Source organism: Petromyzon marinus, chromosome 82 (assembly GCF_048934315.1).
Source record: "Petromyzon marinus isolate PM22_M1 ecotype Great Lakes invasive population chromosome 82, UKy_Petmar_22M1.pri1.0, whole genome shotgun sequence".
NCBI classification, from domain to species: domain Eukaryota; kingdom Metazoa; phylum Chordata; class Hyperoartia; order Petromyzontiformes; family Petromyzontidae; genus Petromyzon; species Petromyzon marinus.
The window spans coordinates 7,327,472-7,348,826 of NC_133747.1; the positions used below are offsets into that span (position 1 = coordinate 7,327,472).

General features: G+C 57.3%; 2 long non-coding RNA genes across 2 annotated transcripts; both read right to left on the reverse strand.

The window, feature by feature from the left end:
- Nucleotides 1–340: 340 nt before the first annotated feature.
- On the reverse strand, nucleotides 341–16,040 carry LOC142907745 (uncharacterized). Its single transcript, XR_012931250.1, has 3 exons — nucleotides 15,901–16,040; nucleotides 12,129–12,228; nucleotides 341–650 (listed from the first exon to the last, which is right to left on the reverse strand). It is a non-coding gene; the product is annotated as an uncharacterized LOC142907745 (long non-coding RNA).
- A 103-nt stretch (nucleotides 16,041–16,143) lies between these two features.
- On the reverse strand, nucleotides 16,144–19,406 carry LOC142907758 (uncharacterized). Its single transcript, XR_012931256.1, has 3 exons — nucleotides 19,247–19,406; nucleotides 17,052–17,337; nucleotides 16,144–16,228 (listed from the first exon to the last, which is right to left on the reverse strand). It is a non-coding gene; the product is annotated as an uncharacterized LOC142907758 (long non-coding RNA).
- Nucleotides 19,407–21,355: the final 1,949 nt, after the last annotated feature.

The window sequence follows — 21,355 nt, forward strand, 5'->3', positions numbered from 1 at the left end:
AGCACTCCCATCGCCTCTCTCTGTGTCTCAGTGTCTCTGTCTCAGTGTCTCTCTGTCTCTGTCTCTCTCTCTCTGTGTCTCTCTGTGTCTCTGTGTCTCTCTCTGTGTCTCTCTCTGTGTGTCTCTGTGTCTCTGTCTCTCTCTCTGTGTCTCTGTCTCAGTGTCTCAGTGTCTGTGTCTCTGTGTCTCTCTCTCTGTGTCTCTCTCTCTGTCTCTCTCTGTGTCTCTCTCTGTCTCTGTGTCTCTCTCTCAGTGTCTCAGTGTCTCTGTGTCTCTGTCTCAGTGTCTCTGTGTCTCTCTCTCCGTCTCAGTGTCTCTGTGTCTCCAACCTGCACATTGCTGGAGTTGGCAGCCACTCCCATCGCCTCTCTCTGTGTGTCTCGCTGTGTGTCTCTGTGTCTCTCTGTGTCTCTCTGTGTGTCTCTGTCTCTGTCTCTGTGTCTCTGTGTCTCTCTGTGTCTCTCTCTGTGTCTCTGTGTCTCCAACCTGCACATTGCTGAGGTTGGCAGCCACTCCCATCGCCTCTCCGTCCGGCAGCCTCCACTCAAGCAAGGCTGGCGGTTGACCACCCGTCCAGCGGCACGACAGCATCAGCAGGTCGCTGGATCGGCTGAGCTCCACACGGCAGGAGAGGTCACCGGCTGGCAGATCTGCGGGTCCACGTGGGTGGGTAGATGTTGACTACCTCGCCTGGTGCACATGAGGTCGTGGGTTCGATCACAGACCCTGTGAGATGTTGACTACCTCGCCTGGTGCACATGAGGTCGTGGGTTCGATCACAGACCCTGTGAGATGTTGACTACCTCGCCTGGTGCACATGAGGTCGTGGGTTCGATCACAGACCCTGTGAGATGTTGACTACCTCGCCTGGTGCACATGAGGTCGTGGGTTCGATCACAGACCCTGTGAGATGTTGACTACCTCGCCTGGTACACAGGAGGTCGTGGGTTCAATCCCAGACCCTGTGAGATGTTGACTACCTCGCCTGGTGCACATGAGGTCGTGGGTTCGATCACAGACCCTGTGAGATGTTGACTACCTCGCCTGGTGCACATGAGGTCGTGGGTTCGATCACAGACCCTGTGAGATGTTGACTACCTCGCCTGGTACACAGGAGGTCGTGGGTTCGATCACAGACCCTGTGAGATGTTGACTACCTCGCCTGGTGCACATGAGGTCGTGGGTTCGATCACAGACCCTGTGAGATGTTGACTACCTCGCCTGGTGCACATGAGGTCGTGGGTTCGATCACAGACCCTGTGAGATGTTGACTACCTCGCCTGGTGCACATGAGGTCGTGGGTTCGATCACAGACCCTGTGAGATGTTGACTACCTCGCCTGGTCTACAGGAGGTCGTGGGTTAGATCACAGACCCTGTGAGATGTTGACTACCTCGCCGGGTACACAGGAGGTCGTGGGTTCAATCCTAGACCCTGTGAGATGTTGACTACCTCGCCTGGTACACAGGAGGTCCTGGATTCAATCCCAGACCCTGTGAGATGTTGACTACCTCGCCTGGTGTACATGAGGTCGTGGGTTCGATCCCAGACCCTGTGAGATGTTGACTACCTCGCCTGGTGCACATGAGGTCGTGGGTTCGATCACAGACCCTGTGAGATGTTGACTACCTCGCCTGGTGCACATGAGGTCGTGGGTTCAATCCCAGACCCTGTGAGATGTTGACTACCTCGCCTGGTGCACATGAGGTCGTGGGTTCGATCACAGACCCTGTGAGATGTTGACTACCTCGCCTGGTCTACAGGAGGTCGTGAGTTAGATCACAGACACTGTGAGATGTTGACTACCTCGCCTGGTCTACAGGAGGTCGTGGGTTCGATCACAGACCCTGTGAGATGTTGACTACCTCGCCTGGTACACAGGAGGTCGTGGGTTCAATCCTAGACCCTGTGAGATGTTGACTACCTCGCCTGGTACACAGGAGGTCGTGGGTTAGATCACAGACACTGTGAGATGTTGACTACCTCGCCTGGTGTGCAGGAGTTCGTGGGTTGGATCACAGACCCTGTGAGATGTTGACTACCTCGCCTGGTACACAGGAGGTCGTGGGTTCAATCCCAGACCCTGTGAGATGTTGACTACCTCGCCTGGTACACAGGAGGTCGTGGGTTAGATCACAGACCCTGTGAGATGTTGACTACCTCGCCTGGTCTACAGGAGGTCGTGAGTTAGATCACAGACACTGTGAGATGTTGACTACCTCGCCTGGTCTACAGGAGGTCGTGGGTTCGATCACAGACCCTGTGAGATGTTGACTACCTCGCCTGGTACACAGGAGGTCGTGGGTTCAATCCTAGACCCTGTGAGATGTTGACTACCTCGCCTGGTACACAGGAGGTCGTGGGTTAGATCACAGACACTGTGAGATGTTGACTACCTCGCCTGGTGTGCAGGAGTTCGTGGGTTGGATCACAGACGCTGTGAGATGTTGACTACCTCGCCTGGTACACAGGAGGTCGTGGGTTCAATCCCTGACCCTGTGAGATGTTGACTACCTCGCCTGGTACACAGGAGGTCGTGGGTTAGATCACAGACCCTGTGAGATGTTGACTACCTCGCCTGGTCTACAGGAGGTCGTGGGTTCGATCCCAGACCCTGTGAGATGATGACTACCTCGCCTGGTATACAGGAGGTCGTGGGTTCGATCTCTGACCCTGTGAGATGTTGACTACCTCGCCTGGTACACAGGAGGTCCTGGGTTCAATCCCTGACCTTGTGAGATGTTGACTACCTCGCCTGGTACACAGGAGGTCCTGGGTTCAATCCCTGACTCTGTGAGATGTTTACTACCTCGCCTGGAATACAGGAGGTCGTGGGTTAGATCCCTGATACTGTGAGATGTTGACTATCTCGTCTGGTCTGCAGGAGGTCGTGGGTTCGGTCCGTGACCCTGTGAGATGTTGACTACCTCGCCTGTTGTGCAGGAGGTCGTGGGTTCGATCCCTGACACTGTGAGATGTTGACTACCTCGCCTGGCGTACAGGAGGTCGTGGGTTAGATCCCAGACCCTGTGAGATGTTGACTACCTCGCCTGGTCTGCAGGAGGTCGTGGGTTCGATCCCAGACCCTGTGAGATGTTGACTACCTCGCCTGGTATACAGGAGGTCGTGGGTTCAAATCCCTGACCCTGTGAGATGTTGACTACCTCGACTGGTCTACAGGAGGTCGTGGGTTAGATCCCAGACCCTGTGAGATGTTGACTACTTCGCCTGGTCTACAGGAGGTCGTGGGTTAGATCACAGACCCTGTGAGATGTTGACTACCTCGCCTGGTGCACAGGAGGTCGTGGGTTAGATCACAGACACTGTGAGATGTTGACTACCTCGCCTGGTACACAGGAGGGCGTGGGTTAGATCACAGACACTGTGAGATGTTGACCACCTCGCCTGGTACACAGGAGGTCGTGGGTTCAATCCCAGACCCTGTGAGATGTTGACTACCTCGCCTGGTACACAGGAGGTCGTGGGTTAGATCACAGACCCTGTGAGATGTTGACTACCTCGCCTGGTCTACAGGAGTTCGTGGGTTAGATCACAGACACTGTGAGATGTTGACTACCTCGCCTGTTACACGGGAGGTCGTGGGATCGATCCCAGACCCTGTGAGATGATGACTACCTCGCCTGGTATACAGGAGGTCGTGGGTTCGATCTCTGACCCTGTGAGATGTTGACTACCTCGCCTGGTACACAGGAGGTCCTGGGTTCAATCCCTGACCCTGTGAGATGTTGACTACCTCGCCTGGTACATAGGAGGTCCTGGGTTCAATCCCTGACCCTGTGAGATGTTTACTACCTCGCCTGGAATACAGGAGGTCGTGGGTTAGATCCCTGACACTGTGAGATGTTGACTATCTCGTCTGGTCTGCAGGAGGTCGTGGGTTCGGTCCGTGACCCTGTGAGATGTTGACTACCTCGCCTGTTGTGCAGGAGGTCGTGGGTTCGATCCCTGACACTGTGAGATGTTGACTACCTCGCCTGGCGTACAGGAGGTCGTGGGTTAGATCCCAGACCCTGTGAGATGTTGACTACCTCGCCTGGTCTGCAGGAGGTCGTGGGTTCGATCCCAGACCCTGTGAGATGTTGACTACCTCGCCTGGTATACAGGAGGTCGTGGGTTCAAATCCCTGACCCTGTGAGATGTTGACTACCTCGCCTGGTACACGGGAGGTCGTGGGTTAGATCCCAGACCCTGTGAGATGTTGACTACCTCGCCTGGTCTACAGGAGGTCGTGGGTTCAATCACAGACCCTGTGAGATGTTGACTACTTCGCCTGGTCTACAGGAGGTCCTGGGTTCAATCACAGACACTGTGAGATGTTGACTACCTCGCCTGGTACACAGGAGGTCGTGGGTTCGATCACAGACCCTGTGAGATGTTGACTACCTCGCCTGGTACACAGGAGGTCGTGGGTTCGATCACAGACCCTGTGAGATGTTGACTACCTCGCCTGGTACACAGGAGGTCGTGGGTTAGATCACAGACCCTGTGAGATGTTGACTACCTCGCCTGGTACACAGGAGGTCGTGGGTTCGATCACAGACCCTGTGAGATGTTGACTACCTCGCCTGGTACACAGGAGGTCGTGGGTTCGATCACAGACCCTGTGAGATGTTGACTACCTCGCCTGGTCTACAGGAGGTCGTGGGTTAGATCACAGACACTGTGTGATGTTGACTACCTCGCCTGGTCTACAGGAGGACGTGGGTTCGATCCCAGACCCTGTCAGATGTTGACTACCTCGCCTGGTCTACAGGAGGTCCTGGGTTCAATCACAGACACTGTGAGATGTTGACTACTTCGCCTGGTCTACAGGAGGTCCTGGGTTCAATCACAGACACTGTGAGATGTTGACTACCTCGCCTGGTACACAGGAGGTCGTGGGTTCGATCACAGACCCTGTGAGATGTTGACTACCTCGCCTGGTACACAGGAGGTCGTGGGTTCGATCACAGACCCTGTGAGATGTTGACTACCTCGCCTGGTACACAGGAGGTCGTGGGTTAGATCACAGACACTGTGTGATGTTGACTACCTCGCCTGGTCTACAGGAGGTCGTGGGTTCGATCCCAGACCCTGTCAGATGTTGACTACCTCACAGACCACGCCTCCCTTCACCAGTGACCCACGTGACCACCACCGACCACGCCTTCCTTCAACTGACCAGCTGACTCCTCCCCCTTGCGTGTGTCACCACGTGACCACCACAGACCACGCCTCCCTTCACCAGCTGACCCGCTGACTCCTCCCCCTTGCGTGTGTCACCACGTGACCACCACAGACCACGCCTCCCTTCACCAGCTGCCCCGCTGACTCCTCCCCCCACCCGTGCGTGTCGCCACGTGACCACCTCAGACCACGCCTCCCTTCACCAGCTGCCCCGCTGACTCCTCCCCCCCACCGCGTGTGTCACCACGTGACCACCACAGACCACGCCTCCTTTCACCAGCTGCCCCGCTGACTCCTCCCCCTTGTGTGTGTCACCACGTGACCACCACAGACCACGCCTCCCTTCACCAGCTGCCCCGCTGACTCCTCCCCCCCACCGCGTGTGTCACCACGTGACCACCACAGACCACGCCTCCCTTCACCAGCTGACCCACGTGACCACCACAGACCACGCCTCCCTTCACCAGCTGACCCACGTGACCACCACAGACCACGCCTCCCTTCACCAGCTGACCCACGTGACCACCGCAGACCATGCCTTCCTTGACCAGCTGCCCCGCTGACTCCTCCCCCGAGTGTCACCACGTGACCACCACAGACCACGCCTCCCTTCACCAGCTGCCCCGCTGACTCCTCCCCCGAGTGTCACCACGTGACCACCACAGACCACGCCTCCCTTGACCAGCTGACCAGCTGACTCCTCCCCCTAGCGTGTGTCACCACGTGACCACCACAGACCACGCCTCCCTTCACCAACTGCCCCGCTGACTCCTCCCCCGAATGTCACCCCGTGACCACCACAGACCACGCCTCCCTTGACCAGCTGACCCACGTGGTCACCACAGACCACGCCTCCCTTCACCAGCTGACCCACGTGACCACCACAGACCACGCCTCCCTTCAGCAGCTGACCCACGTGGTCACTACAGACCACGCCTCCCTTGACCAGCTGCCCCGCTGACTCCTCCCCCGAGTGTCACCACGTGACCACCACAGACCACGCCTCCTTTCACCAGCTGCCCCTCTGACTCCTCCCCCCCCACCGCGTGTGTCACCACGTGACCACCACAGACCACGCCTCCCATCACCAGCTGACCCGCTGACTCCTCCCCCCCCACCGCGTGTGTCACCACGTGACCACCACAGACCACGCCTCCCTTCACCAGCTGCCCCGCTGACTCCTCCCCCCCACCGTGTGTGTCACCACGTGACCACCACAGACCACGCCTCCCTTCACCAGCTGACCCACGTGACCACCACAGACCACGCCTCCCTTCACCAACTGCCCCTCTGACTCCTCCCCCCCGAGTGTCACCACGTGACCACCACAGACCACGCCTCCCTTCACCAACTGCCCCGCTGACTCCTCCCCCCCCACCGCGTGTGTCACCACGTGACCACCACAGACCACGCCTCCCTTCAACCAACTGCGCCCTCTGACTCCTCCCCCGAGTGTCACCCCGTGATCACCACAGACCACGCCTCCCTTCACCAGCTGACCCACGTGACCACCACAGACCACGCCTCCCTTCACCAGCTGACCCACTTTACCACCACAGACCACGCCTCTCTTCAACCAACTGCCCCTCTGACTCCTCCCCCGAGTGTCACCACGTGACCACCACAGACCACGCCTCCCTTCACCAACTGCGCCCTCTGACTCCTCCCCCGAGTGTCACCCCGTGACCACCACAGACCACGCCTCCCTTGACCAGCTGCCCCGCTGACTCCTCCCCCTCGCGTGTGTCACCACGTGACCACCACAGACCACGCCTTCCTTCACCAGCTGACCCACGTGACCACCACAGACCACGCCTCCCTTCAGCAGCTGACCCACGTGGTCACTACAGACCACGCCTCCCTTCACCAACTGCCCCTCTGACTCCTCCCCCCCCACCGCGTGTGTCACCACGTGACCACCACAGACCACGCCTCCCTTCACCAACTGCCCCTCTGACTCCTCCCCCCCCACCGCGTGTGTCACCACGTGACCACCACAGACCACGCCTCCCTTCACCAGCTGACCCACGTGACCACCACAGACCACGCCTCCCTTCAACCAACTGCGCCCTCTGACTCCTCCCCCGAGTGTCACCACGTGACCACCACAGACCACGCCTCCCTTCAACCAACTGCCCCTCTGACTCCTCCCCCCCGAGTGTCACCACGTGACCACCACAGACCACGCCTCCCTTCACCAGCTGACCCACTTGACCACCACAGACCACGCCTCCCTTCAACCAACTGCCCCTCTGACTCCTCCCCCCCGAGTGTCACCACGTGACCACCACAGACCACGCCTCCCTTCAACCAACTGCGCCCTCTGACTCCTCCCCCGAGTGTCACCCCGTGACCACCACAGACCACGCCTCCCTTCACCAACTGCCCCTCTGACTCCTCCCCCCCCACCGCGTGTGTCACCCCGTGACCACCACAGACCACGCCTCCCTTCACCAGCTGACCCACGTGACCACCACAGACCACGCCTCCCTTCAACCAACTGCCCCTCTGACTCCTCCCCCCCATCGCGTGTGTCACCACGTGACCACCACAGACCACGCCTCCCTTCAACCAACTGCCCCTCTGACTCCTCCCCCGAGTGTCACCACGTGACCACCACAGACCACGCCTCCCTTCACCAACTGCCCCTCTGACTCCTCCCCCCTGCGTGTGTCACCACGTGACCACCACAGACCACGCCTCCCTCCACCAACTGCCCCTCTGACTCCTCCCCCCTGCGTGTGTCACCACGTGACCACCACAGACCACGCCTCCCTTCAACCAACTGCGCCCTCTGACTCCTCCCCCCCACCGTGTGTGTCACCACGTGACCACCACAGACCACGCCTCCCTTCACCAGCTGACCAACGTGACCACCCCAGACCACGCCTCCCTTCAGCAGCTGACCCACGTGGTCACTACAGACCACGCCTCCCTTGACCAGCTGCGCCCTCTGACTCCTCCCCCGAGTGTCACCACGTGACCACCACAGACCACGCCTCCCTTCACCAACTGCCCCTCTGACTCCTCCCCCCCCACCGCGTGTGTCACCACGTGACCACCACAGACCACGCCTCCCTTCACCAACTGCCCCTCTGACTCCTCCCCCCCCACCGCGTGTGTCACCCCGTGACCACCACAGACCACGCCTCCCTTCACCAGCTGACCCACGTGACCACCACAGACCCCGCCTCCCTTCAACCAACTGCCCCTCTGACTCCTCCCCCCCGAGTGTCACCACGTGACCACCACAGACCACGCCTCCCTTCACCAGCTGACCCACGTGACCACCCCAGACCACGCCTCCCTTCAGCAGCTGACCCACGTGGTCACTACAGACCACGCCTCCCTTGACCAGCTGCGCCCTCTGACTCCTCCCCCGAGTGTCACCACGTGACCACCACAGACCACGCCTCCCTTCACCAACTGCCCCTCTGACTCCTCCCCCCCCCACCGCGTGTGTCACCACGTGACCACCACAGACCATGCCTCCCTTCACCAGCTGACCCACGTGACCACCACAGACCACGCCTCCCTTCAACCAACTGCGCCCTCTGACTCCTCCCCCGAGTGTCACCACGTGACCACCACAGACCACGCCTCCCTTCACCAGCTGACCCACGTGACCACCACAGACCACGCCTCCCTTCACCAGCTGAACCACGTGACCACCACAGACCACGCCTCCCATCACCAGCTGACCCGCTGACTCCTCCCCCCCCACCGCGTGTGTCACCACGTGACCACCACAGACCACGCCTCCCTTCACCAGCTGCCCCGCTGACTCCTCCCCCCCACCGTGTGTGTCACCACGTGACCACCACAGACCACGCCTCCCTTCACCAGCTGACCCACGTGACCACCACAGACCACGCCTCCCTTCACCAACTGCCCCTCTGACTCCTCCCCCCCGAGTGTCACCACGTGACCACCACAGACCACGCCTCCCTTCACCAACTGCCCCGCTGACTCCTCCCCCCCCACCGCGTGTGTCACCACGTGACCACCACAGACCACGCCTCCCTTCAACCAACTGCGCCCTCTGACTCCTCCCCCGAGTGTCACCCCGTGATCACCACAGACCACGCCTCCCTTCACCAGCTGACCCACGTGACCACCACAGACCACGCCTCCCTTCACCAGCTGACCCACTTTACCACCACAGACCACGCCTCTCTTCAACCAACTGCCCCTCTGACTCCTCCCCCGAGTGTCACCACGTGACCACCACAGACCACGCCTCCCTTCACCAACTGCGCCCTCTGACTCCTCCCCCGAGTGTCACCCCGTGACCACCACAGACCACGCCTCCCTTGACCAGCTGCCCCGCTGACTCCTCCCCCTCGCGTGTGTCACCACGTGACCACCACAGACCACGCCTTCCTTCACCAGCTGACCCACGTGACCACCACAGACCACGCCTCCCTTCAGCAGCTGACCCACGTGGTCACTACAGACCACGCCTCCCTTCACCAACTGCCCCTCTGACTCCTCCCCCCCCACCGCGTGTGTCACCACGTGACCACCACAGACCACGCCTCCCTTCACCAACTGCCCCTCTGACTCCTCCCCCCCCACCGCGTGTGTCACCACGTGACCACCACAGACCACGCCTCCCTTCACCAGCTGACCCACGTGACCACCACAGACCACGCCTCCCTTCAACCAACTGCGCCCTCTGACTCCTCCCCCGAGTGTCACCACGTGACCACCACAGACCACGCCTCCCTTCAACCAACTGCCCCTCTGACTCCTCCCCCCCGAGTGTCACCACGTGACCACCACAGACCACGCCTCCCTTCACCAGCTGACCCACTTGACCACCACAGACCACGCCTCCCTTCAACCAACTGCCCCTCTGACTCCTCCCCCCCGAGTGTCACCACGTGACCACCACAGACCACGCCTCCCTTCAACCAACTGCGCCCTCTGACTCCTCCCCCGAGTGTCACCCCGTGACCACCACAGACCACGCCTCCCTTCACCAACTGCCCCTCTGACTCCTCCCCCCCCACCGCGTGTGTCACCCCGTGACCACCACAGACCACGCCTCCCTTCACCAGCTGACCCACGTGACCACCACAGACCACGCCTCCCTTCAACCAACTGCCCCTCTGACTCCTCCCCCCCATCGCGTGTGTCACCACGTGACCACCACAGACCACGCCTCCCTTCAACCAACTGCCCCTCTGACTCCTCCCCCGAGTGTCACCACGTGACCACCACAGACCACGCCTCCCTTCACCAACTGCCCCTCTGACTCCTCCCCCCTGCGTGTGTCACCACGTGACCACCACAGACCACGCCTCCCTTCACCAACTGCCCCTCTGACTCCTCCCCCCTGCGTGTGTCACCACGTGACCACCACAGACCACGCCTCCCTTCAACCAACTGCGCCCTCTGACTCCTCCCCCCCACCGTGTGTGTCACCACGTGACCACCACAGACCACGCCTCCCTTCACCAGCTGACCAACGTGACCACCCCAGACCACGCCTCCCTTCAGCAGCTGACCCACGTGGTCACTACAGACCACGCCTCCCTTGACCAGCTGCGCCCTCTGACTCCTCCCCCGAGTGTCACCACGTGACCACCACAGACCACGCCTCCCTTCACCAACTGCCCCTCTGACTCCTCCCCCCCCACCGCGTGTGTCACCACGTGACCACCACAGACCACGCCTCCCTTCACCAACTGCCCCTCTGACTCCTCCCCCCCCACCGCGTGTGTCACCCCGTGACCACCACAGACCACGCCTCCCTTCACCAGCTGACCCACGTGACCACCACAGACCCCGCCTCCCTTCAACCAACTGCCCCTCTGACTCCTCCCCCCCGAGTGTCACCACGTGACCACCACAGACCACGCCTCCCTTCACCAGCTGACCCACGTGACCACCCCAGACCACGCCTCCCTTCAGCAGCTGACCCACGTGGTCACTACAGACCACGCCTCCCTTGACCAGCTGCGCCCTCTGACTCCTCCCCCGAGTGTCACCACGTGACCACCACAGACCACGCCTCCCTTCACCAACTGCCCCTCTGACTCCTCCCCCCCCCACCGCGTGTGTCACCACGTGACCACCACAGACCACGCCTCCCTTCACCAACTGCCCCTCTGACTCCTCCCCCCCCACCGCGTGTGTCACCCCGTGACCACCACAGACCACGCCTCCCTTCACCAGCTGACCCACGTGACCACCACAGACCACGCCTCCCTTCAACCAACTGCCCCTCTGACTCCTCCCCCCCGAGTGTCACCACGTGACCACCACAGACCACGCCTCCCTTCACCAGCTGACCCACGTGACCACCACAGACCACGCCTCCCTTCACCAACTGCCCCTCTGACTCCTCCCCCGCGTGTGTCACCACGTGACCACCACAGACCACGCCTCCCTTCAACCAACTGCGCCCTCTGACTCCTCCCCCCCCCACCGTGTGTGTCACCACGTGACCACCACAGACCACGCCTCCCTTCACCAACTGCGCCCTCTGACTCCTCCCCCGCGTGTGTCACCACGTGACCACCACAGACCACGCCTCCCTTCACCAGCTGACCCACGTGACCACCACAGACCACGCCTCCCTTCAACCAACTGCGCCCTCTGACTCCTCCCCCGAGTGTCACCACGTGACCACCACAGACCACGCCTCCCTTGACCAGCTGCCCCGCTGACTCCTCCCCCGAGTGTCACCACGTGACCACCACAGACCACGCCTCCCTTCAACCAACTGCCCCTCTGACTCCTCCCCCGAGTGTCACCACGTGACCACCACAGACCACGCCTCCCTTCAGCAGCTGACCCACGTGGTCACTACAGACCACGCCTCCCTTGACCAGCTGACCCGCTGACTCCTCCCCCCCACCGTGTGTGTCACCACGTGACCACCACAGACCACGCCTCCCTTCAACCAGCTGACCCACGTGACCCCCTCTCACAGACGGTGGCTGAGCAGGCCTTGCTGGCTTCTCGCATGGATGGGTGCCGACATTCGCAGTTGAAGGTGGTGCTGTTGGTCACCTCCACTCCCTGAAGCACCTGGGGGGAGGGGGAGGGGGAGGGGGAGGGGCGGAGGAGGGAGGAGTGGGAGGGGCCAGTTGCCAGTCTCAGCAGCAGCGTCTACAACTCCTCCTCTGACTGAGCGGCTGTTACCAAATCATCGGCATACATAATAACGTGGTTGAGCAATAGGGAGCCATCCCTTGACCGGACATCCGGGGGTCATCCATCAGCCTCCCATTGTATCTGTACCAGATGGAGATTCCCCCCCGGTACAGCTATTGAAGGCTTCACGAACTACGTGGTCAAAATAGATGTTAAATAATGTGGGAGCCAGAGGACATCCCTGTCGCACCCCAAGGTGTACAGGGAATGGCTCTGACTCCAGGCCACGTAGTTTTACCCGGGCCCGCTCACCATCATGAAGGTCCTTAATGATCGTGAGCAGAGGGTCAGGGACTCCGAATGCACGAAGAACGACCCAAAGCCTAAGGCCTACTGATGGTATCATAGGCCTTGACCTGGTCAATAAAGCAGAGATGTAGGTCTTGTTGGAATTCCCTACACCTCTGCTGTAGCAGACGGACAGAAAATATGGCATCTGTGCAGGACCGCCCTTTCCTGTAACCGCATTGGGGCTCCGCAAGCCTCTCCTCAGCGTGCCTGGCAAGGCGATGTTGAATAATCCTGCCAGGACCTTTCCCGGCACACTGAGGAGTGAGATGCCCCTGTAGTTGTTACAGTCTGTGCGGTCCCCTGTGCGGACCACCAGGGCATCCTTCCAATCCTGTGGAACCCGTCCAGTGGTCCAGACTGTTGTTATGATGTCATATAGGGCAGTCTGTGCACAAACGCCACCCTCCCTCAGCATTTCGCTTAGGAGATCATCTCTGCCCGCTACCTTTCCTGGTCTCAGACTCCGGATCGCCTTCAATACTTCCTCAGCAGATGGCACCTCAGCCAGCCACTCACAGGGGGTGACTTCTTCCAATATTTGAGGCACCGCAGCCTCAGCAGGGTCATCCTCACTTTGTGCCACGATGTTTTCCTGGCTGAGGGATTTTCCCTCCCCCAGGACCTCAGAAATGCTCAGCAAATCTGCGAACCTGTTCCTGGGGGTCGGAGATTGGATCACCGTTTTTTCCCCTAATGATGGTAATCGGTGTGGCGCTGCAGGTTACTTTTTTTGATGGAGTTAAATAGAGATTTGTGATCACGGGCCACTGAGGCAGACTCCATCTCCTCAGCAACCCGCAACCACCACCCATCCTTGCAACGCCTCACGGCTCTCCAAACCTCCGAGCGAAGGCTGCGGTAAGCCTCCTCATTCTCTGACGTGGGATTCTGTAGCCGATGACAGTGGGCCTGTCGCTTTTTCTAAACCATCCTGAACACCTCCTCTGTCAGCCAGGGTCTCTGGGGAGGTCTGGACCGCGTACCCAAAGCAGCCATTGCAGCTGCATGAGTCACAGTCCTAAACCTCGCCCATTTACCCTCGACATCAGGAGGAGTCGGGGACGATGCCAACCCCAGCCGCAAGCGATGATGAAATTCTCGTTTGCAACTTTCATCAGATAACTGAGACCAGGCCACTTTATGTTGGAATGGGGTCCTGGGTGTACACCCACCACCGGAGTGGAAGAATGGCAGGCGCATCTTACAGATGACTAGTCGATGGTCAGAGGGCAGATCAGCTCCACGGTAGGTCCTGGTGTCAAGGACATGGGCTCGCATTCGCTGGTCCGTCACTATGTAGTCCAACAGATGTTCTTGCTTGGACCCGGCATGCATCCATGATGTTGTGTGGATGCGCCGATGCCGGAACAGCGTGTTGGTAATTACAAGCCCATGGGCTGCACAAAAATCTAGCAGCCTCCTACCGTTGTTATTGAGCTGATCTGGCCCATGCCCTCCAATCACTCCAGACCAGGTGCCAGTATCATGACCAACTCGGGCATTGAAGTCACCCAACATGATGACTCTATCCCGAGGGGCCGCTTTTGCCAGCACCTGTGACAGGAGGTCATAGAAGGCATCTGACTCATAGGCTTTGCCTGCATCCCTCCACGGATGTTCATCTTCGGTGGGGGCATAAGTAACCACGACCACCATTCCTCGCCTCCGGTTGATGGGAAGGCAAGCCCAAAGTAGCCTGGGACTTACAGCTTCCCACACTTCACCGCCATGCTCCCACGCCCCCTTCATTCTTTTGTTCAAAAGAAGACCCACACCCTGTTGTTTGGCAGTCTGCTGCCCCGAGTAGAGGACTGTCCACCCCTCATGGTGGCAGGAGCCAGAGCCGGTCCACCGGACCTCCTGAATGCCGCATAGATCCAGGCGGTACCGGTCCAGCTCCCGACAGAGGAGTGGCAGCCTCTCCTCTGCAGTGAGCGTTCGAACATTCCATGTGGCCACCCGTAGTGGCTTTTCGTTGTTTCTGGAGTAGCCCTGAGGGTAGGTATTCAATCTCCTGGCTCCGCCAATTGGGGTTTGGCCAGGAGACGTCATAGACGCCTGGCCCCCCGGGGCCTCCGGCACAAGCTTATTAGTTATATATTTCAGTTTAATTCGTGGTTTCGTGGTAATTAATTGAAGGTGGAGGGGTTACCAGCCCCTCGCACCCGTCCAGAGCCCCCGTTTTGCCCCTGTGGTGGACACAGACGCCATGAGGGGAGGAGCCAATCAAAATTGGATCTCCCCCCACAGCACTGTCCACGACAGAGTTGCCCGTCCGGCACCGCGAGGAGGTAGGGGGTTGTTTTGCCGCACACTACACACACACCTACACACACACACCTACACACACCTACACACACCTACACACACTCACACACACACCTACACACACACACACCTACATACACCTACACACACACCTACCTACACACACCTACACACACACACCTACACCTACACACACACACCTACACCAACACACACACAACTACACACACACACACACACCTACACACACCTACACCCACACCTACACACACACACCTACACACACACACACACCTACACACCTACACCTACACACACACCTACACACACACCTACACACACACTACACACACACACCCACACACACACACCTACACACACACACCTACACCCACACACCTACATACACACACCTACACACACACCTACACACACACACTACACCTACACACACACACCTACACACCTACACACACACACCTACACACACACTACACACACACACACCCACACACACACCTACACACACACCTACACACACCTACACCCACACACACTACACACACACACACCTACACCCACACACTACACCCACACACACACACACGTACACACACACACTACACACCTACACATACCCACACCTACACACACACACCTACACAGACACACACCTACACCTACACACACACCTACACACACACCTACACACCTACCCACACACACCTACACACACTACACACACCTGCACACACACACCTACACCTACACACACACACCTACACCCACACCCACACCTACACACACACCTACACCCACACACACACCTACACACACCTACACACACCTACACCTACACACACACACACCTACACACACACACACCTACACCCACACACCTACACCCACACCTACACCCACACACACCTACACACACCTACACCTACACACACCTACACAACTACACCCACACCTACACCCACCCACCTGTAAGTTGGCCTCCTGCTTGTAAACTCCGAGGCTGGAGCCGGCCCCGGCCTTGACCCAGCGCAGCGACGCAGCTGGGAGCCCTCCCAGCCAATAGCAGGAGAGGAGCAGCGAGGCGTAGCCACCCACGGCAACCACGTGGCAACGCGGTGACGCGTCGGGGGCGTCTGTGACGTCACAACGGGGGTGGGAGGGGACGTCACCTGGGTGTCACGCCCCCTAACACGCCCCACCCCCCCCCCCCCCCCCAGCCAATAGCAGGAGAGGAGCAGCGAGGCGTAGCCACCCACGGCAACCACGTGGCAACGCGGTGACGCGTCGGGGGCGTCTGTGACGTCACAATGGGGGTGGGAGGGGGCGTCACCTGGGTGCCACGCCCCCTAACACCACTACCACCACCACCACCACTACAACTACCACCACAACCACCACTACTACCACCACTACTACTACTACCAGCACTACCACCACCACTACAACAACCACCACAACTACTACAACGCTACCACCACTACTACTACCACTACCACCACTACTACCACTACCACCACTACCACTACAACTACCACCATTACCACCACTACTACTACCACAACTACCACCACTACCACTACCACCACTACAACACTACCACCACTACTACTACACTACTACCACAACTACCACCACTATTACTACACTACTACCACTACTACGACCACCACTATCACCACTACTGCAACTACCACCACTACCACTACTACCACTACCACCACTACCACCACAACCACCACTACCACTACTACCACCAACACCACCACCACCACTACACCACCACCACCACCGCCACCACCACCACTACCACCCTCACCACCACCACCACCACCCCCACCACCACCACCACCACCACCCCCACCACCACCACCACCACCCCCACCACCACCACCACCCCCACCACCACCATCACTACCACCACCACCACCACCCCCACCACCACCACCACCACCCTCACCACCACCACCACCACCATCACCACCACCACCATCACCACTACCACCAACACCACCACTACACCACCACTACCACCCTCACCACCACCACCATCACCACCACCACCACACCACCACCACCACCACCATCACCACCACCACCACCACCCCCACCCCCCTCACAGAGCACGGTGAGGCTGACGGTGGAGCTCCGTGAGGTGCCCAGCGCCACGTTGTGAGCATGGCAGTCAAAGTCTCCACTCTGAGAGCGGGACACGCGAACAAAGCTCAGCCGTGCCGAAGGGGCGGAGACACCGTGACCTCTGGCGTGACCTCTGGCGTGACCTCTGGCGTGACCTCTGGCGTGACCTCTGGCGTGACCTCTGCCGTGACCTCCGGCGTGACCTCCGGCGTGACCTCCGGCGTGACCTCCACCGTGAGGCTCACCTCCACCTGCTGCTGCTTCCATCTGAGGTGGGGGGAGTGAGGAAGAAGGGAGGAGGATCATCGTGGTACACTACACTGTACACTACACTGTACACTACACTGTACACTACACTGTACACTACACTATACACTACTACACTATACACTACTACACTATACACTACTACACTATACACTACACTATACACTATACACTACACTATACACTACTACACTATACACTACTACACTACTACACTATACACTACACTATACACTACTACACTATACACTACACTGTACACTACACTGCACACTACACTGCACACTACACTACACACTACACTGTACACTACACTGTACACCACACCACACTGTACACTACACTGTACACTACACTGTACACTACACTGCACACTACACTGTACACTCCACTGCACGCTACACTGTACACTGCACTGTACACTATACTGAACACTACACTGTACACTATACTGCACGCTACACTGTACACTGCACACTACACTGTACACTACACTGCCCACTACACTGTACACTACACTGTACACTGCACTGTACACTACACTGTACACTACACTGCACACTACACTGTACACTACACTGCACACTACACTGCACACTACACTGTACACTACACTTCACGTTATACTGTACACTACACTGTACACTACACTATACACTACTATACACTACACTACTACACTGTACACTATACACCACTACACTGTACACTACACTATACACTACACTATACACTATTACACTACTACACTACACTACACACTACTACACTATACACTATGCTACACTATACACTACTACACTATAAACTACACTACACTATACGCTACTACACTATACACTACTACACTATACACTACTACACTATACACTACTACACTATACACTACTACACTATACACTACTACACTACTACACTATACACCACTACACTATAAACTACTACACTATACACTACACTATACACTACTACACTATACACTACTACACTATACACTACCACACTGTACACTATACACTACACTATACACTACTACACTATACACTACTACACTATACACCACTACACTATACACTACTACACTATACACTACTACACTGTACACTACTACACTGTGCACTACTACACTGTACACTACTACACTATACACTACTACACTATACACTACTACACTGTGCACTACTACACTACACACTACTACACTATACACCACTACACTACTACACTATATACTCCTACACTGTACACTCCTACACTGTACACTACTACACTATACACTACACTATACACTACTACACTATACACTACACTATACACTACTACACTATACACTCCTACACTATACACTACTACACTATACACTACTACACTATACACTACACTATACACTACTACACTATACACTCCTACACTATACACTACTACACTATACACTACTACACTATACACTACACTATACACTACTACACTATACACTCCTACACTATACACTACTACACTATACACTACTACACTATACACTACACTATACACTACACTATACACTACTACACTACACTATACACTACTACACTATACACTACACTATACACTACTACACTATACACTACACTATACACTACTACACTACACTACCACACTACACTATACACTACTACACTACACTACCACACTACACTATACACTACTACACTATACACTACTACACTATACGCTACTACACTATACACTACTACACTATACACTACTACACTGTACACTCCTACACTATACACTACTACACTATACACTACTACACTATACACTACTACACTATACACTACACTACTACACTATACACTACTACACTATACACTACTACACTATACACTACACTATACACTGTACACTACCACCCCCACCCACCCACCCCGCGTCTCCCTGCGGGTAGCCAGGCGAGTCTGGCCGGGGGGTTCGAGTCGCTGGAGCAGGCGAGGACCACGCTGCTTCGCTCGTTGGCCCAGAAACGACGTACACCTGACGATCCTCCAACGTGCCGGGGGTCGCCCCTTGCCCTCTGCTGCTCCTCTGCCTCCTCCCGACCCTCCAGCTCCTCCCCCTCCTCTAGCCCCTCCCCCTTCTCCAGCACCTCCCCCTGCTTTAGCCCCTCCCCACCCTCACGCCCCTCCCCCTCGTTTAGCCCCTCCCCCTCCTCCCGCTCCTCCCCCTCGTTTAGCCCCTCCCGCACCTCACGCCCCTCCTCCAGCCCCTCCCCCTCCTCTGGCCCCTCCCACCCCTCACGCCCCTCCCACCCCTCCTCCAGCCCCTCCCCCTCCTTTAGCCCCTCTCGCTCCTCCCGCCCCTCCCCCTCCTTTAGCCCCTCCCACCCCTCACGCCCCTCACGCCCCTCACGCCCCTCACGCCCCTCCCCTTCCTCCAGCCCCTCCCCCTCCTTTAGCCCCTCCCACCCCTCACGCCCCTCCCACCCCTCACGCCCCTCCCACCCCTCCCCCTCCTCCCACCCCTCCCCCTCCTCCCACCCCTCCTCCCACCCCTCCTGCCCCTCCCCTCTTTCCAGCCAGACGTGGGGCTCATCCGGGCCATCTGTGAGCGCGGAGGGGGCGATGGAAGTGGATTTTGATTTGTTAAAAAGTTGTGGGTAGGTGGTCTCTGTGTGTCTCTATGAGTCTCTTTGGGTCTCTGTGGGTCTCTATGGGTCTCTGTGTGTCTCTATGGGTCTCTGTGGGTCTCTATGAGTCTCTGTGGGTCTCTATGAGTCTCTATGGGTCTCTATGAGTCTCTGTGTGTCTCTATGGGTCTCTATGAGTCTCTATGGGTCTCTGTGTGTCTCTATGGGTCTCTATGAGTCTCTATGGGTCTCTGTGTGTCTCTATGAGTCTCTTTGGGTCTCTGTGGGTTTCTATGGGTCTCTATGAGTCTCTGTGTGTCTCTATGAGTCTCTATGGGTCTCTGTGTGTCTCTATGAGTCTCTTTGGGTCTCTGTGTGTCTCTATGAGTCTCTATGGGTCTCTATGTGTCTCTATGAGTCTCTTTGGGTCTCTGTGTGTCTCTATGAGTCTCTATGGGTCTCTGTGTGTCTCTATGAGTCTCTTTGGGTCTCTGTGGGTTTCTATGGGTCTCTGTGTGTCTCTGTGTGTCTCTATGAGTCTCTTTGGGTCTCTGTGGGTCTCTATGGGTCTCTATGGGTCTCTGTGTGTCTCTATGAGTCTCTTTGGGTCTCTGTGGGTTTCTATGGGTCTCTGTGTGTCTCTTTGAGTCTCTATGAGTCTCTTTGGGTCTCTATGAGTCTCTTTGGGTCTCTGTGGGTCTCTTTGAGTCTCTATGAGTCTCTTTGGGTCTCTATGAGTCTCTATGGGTCTCTGTGGGTCTCTATGTGTCTCTATGAGTCTCTGTGTGTCTCTATGAGTCTCTTTGGGTCTCTGTGGGTTTCTATGGGTCTCTTTGGGTCTCTTTGAGTCTCTTTGGGTCTCTGTGTGTCTCTATGAGTCTCTTTGGGTCTCTGTGTGTCTCTATGAGTCTCTTTGGGTCTCTGTGGGTTTCTATGGGTCTCTGTGTGTCTCTATGAGTCTCTGTGTGTCTCTTTGAGTCTCTATGAGTCTCTTTGGGTCTCTATGAGTCTCTGTGGGTCTCTGTGGGTCTCTTTGGGTCTCTATGAGTCTCTATGTGTCTCTATGAGTCTCTGTGGGTCTCTGTGGGTCTCTTTGGGTCTCTGTGGGTCTCTTTGAGTCTCTATGAGTCTCTTTGGGTCTCTGTGGGTTTCTATGGGTCTCTATGAGTCTCTGTGTGTCTCTATGAGTCTCTTTGGGTCTCTGTGGGTTTCTATGGGTCTCTGTGTGTCTCTATGAGTCTCTATGAGTCTCTGTGTGTCTCTATGAGTCTCTTTGGGTCTCTGTGGGTTTCTATGGGTCTCTGTGTGTCTCTATGAGTCTCTATGAGTCTCTGTGTGTCTCTATGAGTCTCTTTGGGTCTCTGTGTGTCTCTATGAGTCTCTTTGGGTCTCTGTGTGTCTCTATGAGTC